Genomic DNA, 6,518 nt, shown 5'->3' on the forward strand with positions numbered 1-6,518 from the left:
CATCAGCGTAGCAGGTATTTATATAGTAGTTTTTATAATGTTACCTCATCAGCGTAGCAGGTATTTATATAGTAGTGGCATAATGTTACCTCATCAGCGTAGCAGGTATTTATATAGTAATGGCATAATGTTACCTCATCAGCGTAGCAGGTATTTATATAGTAGTGGCATTATTGTTTCCTCATCAGTGTAGCATGTATTTATATAGTAGTGGCATAATGTTACCTCATCAGCGTAGCAGGTATTTATATAGTAGTGGCATAATGTACCTCATCAGTGTAGCAGGTATTTATATAGTAGTGTTTATAATGTTACCTCATCAGCGTAGCAGGTATTTATTTAGTAGTGGCATAATGTTACCTCATCAGCGTAGCAGGTATTTATATAGTAGTGTTTATAATGTTACCTCATCAGCGTAGCAGGTATTTATATAGTAGTGTTCATAATGTTACCTCATCAGCGTAGCAGGTATTTATATAGTAGTGGCATAATGTTACCTCATCAGCGTAGCAGGTATTTATATAGTAGTGTTTATAATGTTACCTCATCAGCGTAGCAGGTATTTATATAGTAGTGGCATAATGTTACCTCATCAGCGTAGCAGGTATTTATATAGTAGTGTTTATAATGTTACCTCATCAGCGTAGCAGGTATTTATATAGTAGTGGCATAATGTTACCTCATCAGCGTAGCAGGTATTTATATAGTAGTGGCATAATGATACCTCATCAGCGTAGCAGGTATTTATATAGTAGTGTTTATAATGTTACCTCATCAGCGTAGCAGGTATTTATATAGTAGTGGCATAATGATACCTCATCAGCGTAGCAGGTATTTATATAGTAGTGTTTATAATGTTACCTCATCAGCGTATCAGGTATTTATATAGTAGTGTTCATAATGTTACCTCATCAGCGTAGCAGGTATTTATATAGTAGTGTATATAATGTTACCTTATCAGCGTAGCAGGTATTTTTATAGTAGTGGCATAATTTTACCTCATCAGCGTAGCAGATATTTATATAGTAGTGGCATAATGTTACCTCATCAGCATAGCAGGTATTTATATAGTAGTGGCTTAATGTTACCTCATCAGTGTAGCAGGTATTTATATAGTAGTGTTTATAATGTTACCTCATCAGCGTAGCAGGTATTTATATAGTAGTGTTTATAATGTTACCTCATCAGCGTAGCAGGTATTTATATAGTAGTGGCATAATGTTACCTCATCAGCGTAGCAGGTATTTATATAGTAGTGGCATAATGTTACCTCATCAGCGTAGCAGGTATTTATATAGTAATGGCATAATGTTACCTCATCAGCGTAGCAGGTATTTATATAGTAGTGGCATAATGTTACCTCATCAGCGTAGCAGGTATTTATATAGTAGTGGCATAATGTACCTCATCAGTGTAGCAGGTATTTATATAGTAGTGTTTATAATATTACCTCATCAGCGTAGCAGGTATTTATGTAGTAGTGGCAAAATGTTACCTCATCAGCGTAGCAGGTAGTTATATAGAAGTGTTTATAATGTTACCTCATCAGCGTAGCAGGTATTTATATAGTAGTGGCATAATGTTACCTCATCAGCGTAGCATGTATTTATATAGTAGTGGCATAATGTTACCTCATCAGCGTAGCAGGTAATTATATAGTAGTGGCATAATGTTACCTCATCAGCGTAGCAGGTATTTATATAGTAGTGGCATAATGGTACCTCATCAGCGTAGCAGGTATTTATATAGTAGTGTTTATAATGTTACCTCATCAGCGTAGCAGGTAGTTATATAGTAGTGTTTATAATGTTACCTTATCAGCGTAGCAGGTATTTATATAGTAGTGTTTATAATGTTACCTCATCAGCGTAGCAGGTATTTATATAGTAGTGGCATAATGTTACCTCATCCGCATAGCAGGTATTTATATAGAAGTGTTTATAATGTTACCTCATCAGCGTAGCAGGTATTTATATAGTAGTGGCATAATGTTACCTCATCAGCGTAGAAGGTATTTATATAGAAGTGTTTATAATGTTACCTCATCAGCGTAGCAGGTATTTATATAGTAGTGGCATAATGTTACCTCATCAGCGTAGCAGGTATTTATATAGTAGTGGCATAATGTTACCTCATCAGCATAGCAGGTATTTATATAGTAGTGGCATAATTTTACCTCATCAGCGTAGCAGGTATTTATATAGTAGTGTTTATAATGTTACCTAATCAGCGTAGCAGGTATTTATATAGTAGTGGCATAATGTTACCTTATCAGCGTAGCAGGTATTTATATAGTAGTGGCATAATGTTACCTCATCAGCGTAGCAGGTATTTATATAGTAGTGTTTATAATGTTACCTCATCAGCGTAGTAGGTATTTATATAGTAGTGCCATAATGTTACCTCATCAGCGTAGCAGGTATTTATATTGTAGTGGCATAATGTTACCTCATCAGCATAGCAGGTATTTATATAGTAGTGGCATAATGTTACCTCATCAGCGTAGCAGGTATTTATATAGTAATGGCATAATGTTACCTCATCAGCGTAGCAGGTATTTATATAGTAGTGGCATAATGTTACTTCATCAGCGTAGCAGGTATTTATATAGTAGTGGCATAATGTTACCTCATCAGCGTAGCAGGTATTTATATAGTAGTGGCATAATGTTACCTCATCAGCGTAGCAGGTATTTATATAGTAGTTTTTATAATGTTACCTCATCAGCGTAGCAGGTATTTATATAGTAGTGGCATAATGTTACCTTATCAGCGTAGCAGGTATTTATATAGTAATGGCATAATGTTACCTCATCAGCGTAGCAGGTATTTATATAGTAGTGGCATTATGTTTCCTCATCAGTGTAGCAGGTATTTATATAGTAGTGGCATAATGTTACTTCATCAGCGTAGCAGGTATTTATATAGTAGTGGCATAATGTTACCTCATCAGCGTAGCAGGTATTTATATAGTAGTGGCATAATGTTACCTCATCAGCGTAGCAGGTATTTATATAGTAGTTTTTATAATGTTACCTCATCAGCGTAGCAGGTATGTATATAGTAGTGGAATAATGTTACCTCATCAGCGTAGCAGGTATTTATATAGTAGTGGCATAATGTTACCTCATCAGCATAGCAGGTATTTATATAGTAGTGGCATAATGTTACCTCATCAGCGTAGCAGGTATTTATATAGTAGTGGCATAATGTTACCTCATCAGCGTAGCAGGTATTTATATAGTAGTGGCATAATGTTACTTCATCAGCTTAGCAGGTATTTCTATAGTAGTGGCATAATGTTACCTCATCAGCGTAGCAGGTATTTATATAGTAATGTTTATAATGTTACCTCATCAGCGTAGCAGGTATTTATATAGTAGTGTTTATAATGTTACCTCATCAGCATAGCAGGTATTTATATAGTAGTGGCATAATGTTATCTCATCAGCGTAGCAGGTATTTATATAGTAGTGTTTATAATGTTACCTCATCAGCGTAGCAGGTATTTATATAGTAGTGGCATAATGTTACCTCATCAGCGTAGCAGGTATTTATATAGTAGTGTTTATAATGTTACCTCATCGGCGTAGCAGGTATTTATATTGTAGTGTTTATAATGTTACCTCATCAGCGTAGCAGGTATTTATATAGTAGTGGCATAATGTTACCTCATCAGCGTAGCAGGTATTTATATAGTAGTGGCATAATGTTACCTCATCAGCGTAGCAGGTATTTATATATTAGTGGCATAATGTTACCTCATCAGCATAGCAGGTATTTATATAGTAGTGGCATAATGTTACCTCATCAGCGTAGCAGGTATTTATATAGTAGTGGCATAATGTTACCTCATCAGCGTAGCAGGTATTTATATAGTAGTGGCATAATGTTACCTCATCAGCGTAGCAGGTATTTATATAGTAGTGGCATAATGTTACCTCATCAGTGTAGCAGGTATTTATATAGTAGTGGCATAATGTTACCTCATCAGCGTAGCAGGTATTTATATAGTAGTGTTTATAATGTTACCTCATCAGCATAGCAGGTATTTATATAGTAGTGGCATAATGTTACCTCATCAGCGTAGCAGGTATTTATATAGTAGTGGCATAATGTTACCTCATCAGCGTAGCAGGTATTTAAATAGTAGTGGCATAATGTTACCTCATCAGCGTAGCAGGTATTTATATAGTAGTGGCATAATGTTACCTCATCAGCGTAGCAGGTATTTATATAGTAGTGGCATAATGTTACCTCATCAGCATAGCAGGTATTTATATAGTAGTGGCGTAATGTTACCTCATCAGCGTAGCAGGTATATATAGTAGTGTTTATAATGTTACCTCATCAGCGTAGCAGGTGTTTATATAGTAGTGGCATAATGTTACCTCATCAGCGTAGCAGGTATTTATATAGTAGTGTTTATAATGATACCTCATCAGCGTAGCAGGTATTTATATAGTAGTGTTCATAATGTTACCTCATCAGCGTAGCAGGTATTTATATAGTAGTGGCATAATGTTACCTCATCAGCGTAGCAGGTATTTATATAGTAGTGTTTATAATGTTACCTCATCAGCGTAGCAGGTATTTATATAGTAGTGGCATAATGTTACCTCATCAGCGTAGCAGGTATTTATATAGTAGTGTTTATAATGTTACCTCATCAGCGTAGCAGGTATTTATATAGTAGTGGCATAATGTTACCTCATCAGCGTAGCAGGTATTTATATAGTAGTGTTTATAATGTTTCCTCATCAGCGTAGTAGGTATTTATATAGTAGTGGCATAATGTTACCTCATCAGCGTAGCAGGTATTTATATTGTAGTGGCATAATGTTACCTCATCAGCATAGCAGGTATTTATATAGTAGTGTTTATAATGTTACCTCATCAGCGTAGCAGGTATTTATATAGTAGTGTTCATAATGTTACCTCATCAGCGTAGCAGGTATTTATATAGTAGTGGCAGAATGTTACCTCATCAGCGTAGCAGGTATTTATATAGTAGTGTTTATAATGTTACCTCATCAGCGTAGCAGGTATTTATATAGTAGTGGCATAATGTTACCTCATCAGCATAGCAGGTATTTATATAGTAGTGTTTATAATGTTACCTCATCAGCGTAGCAGGTATTTATATAGTAGTGTTCATAATGTTACCTCATCAGCGTAGCAGGTATTTATATAGTAGTGTTTATAATGTTACCTCATCAGCGTAGCAGGTATTTATATAGTAGTGGCATAATGTTACCTCATCAGCGTAGCAGGTATTTATATAGTAGTGTTTATAATGTTACCTCATCAGCGTAGCAGGTATTTATATAGTAGTGGCATAATGTTACCTCATCAGCATAGCAGGTATTTATATAGTAGTGGCATAATGTTACCTCATCAGCGTAGCAGGTATTTATATAGTAGTGTTTATAATGTTACCTCATCCGCGTAGCAGGTATTTATATAGTAGTGGCATAATGTTACCTCATCAGCGTAGCAGGTATTTATATAGTAATGGCATAATGTTACCTCATCAGCGTAGCAGGTATTTATATAGTAGTGGCATAATGTTTCCTCATCAGTGTAGCATGTATTTATATAGTAGTGGCATAATGTTACCTCATCAGCGTAGCAGGTATTTATATAGTAGTGGCATAATGTACCTCATCAGTGTAGCAGGTATTTATATAGTAGTGTTTATAATGTTACCTCATCAGCGTAGCAGGTATTTATATAGTAGTGGCATAATGTTACCTCATCAGCGTAGCAGGTATTTATATAGTAGTGTTTATAATGTTACCTCATCAGCGTAGCAGGTATTTATATAGTAGTGTTCATAATGTTACCTCATCAGCGTAGCAGGTATTTATATAGTAGTGGCATAATGTTACCTCATCAGCGTAGCAGGTATTTATATAGTAGTGTTTATAATGTTACCTCATCAGCGTAGCAGGTATTTATATAGTAATGGCATAATGTTACCTCATCAGCGTAGCAGGTATTTATATAGTAGTGTTTATAATGTTACCTCATCAGCGTAGCAGGTATTTATATAGTAGTGGCATAATGATACCTCATCAGCGTAGCAACTATTTATATAGTAGTGTTTATAATGTTACCTCATCAGCGTAGCAGGTATTTATATAGTAGTGGCATAATGATACCTCATCAGCGTAGCAGGTATTTATATAGTAGTGTTTATAATGTTACCTCATCAGCGTATCAGGTATTTATATAGTAGTGTTCATAATGTTACCTCATCAGCGTAGCAGGTATTTATATAGTAGTGTATATAATGTTACCTTATCAGCGTAGCAGGTATTTTTATAGTAGTGGCATAATTTTACCTCATCTTCGTAGCAGGTATTTATATAGTAGTGGCATAATGTTACCTCATCAGCATAGCAGGTATTTATATAGTAGTGGCTTAATGTTACCTCATCAGTGTAGCAGGTATTTATATAGTAGTGTTTATAATGTTACCTCATCAGCGTAGCAGGTATTTATATAGTAGTGGCA

This window comes from Coregonus lavaretus (assembly GCF_964263955.1).
Source record: "Coregonus lavaretus genome assembly, contig: HAP1_SCAFFOLD_1045, whole genome shotgun sequence".
NCBI lineage: Eukaryota > Metazoa > Chordata > Actinopteri > Salmoniformes > Salmonidae > Coregonus > Coregonus lavaretus.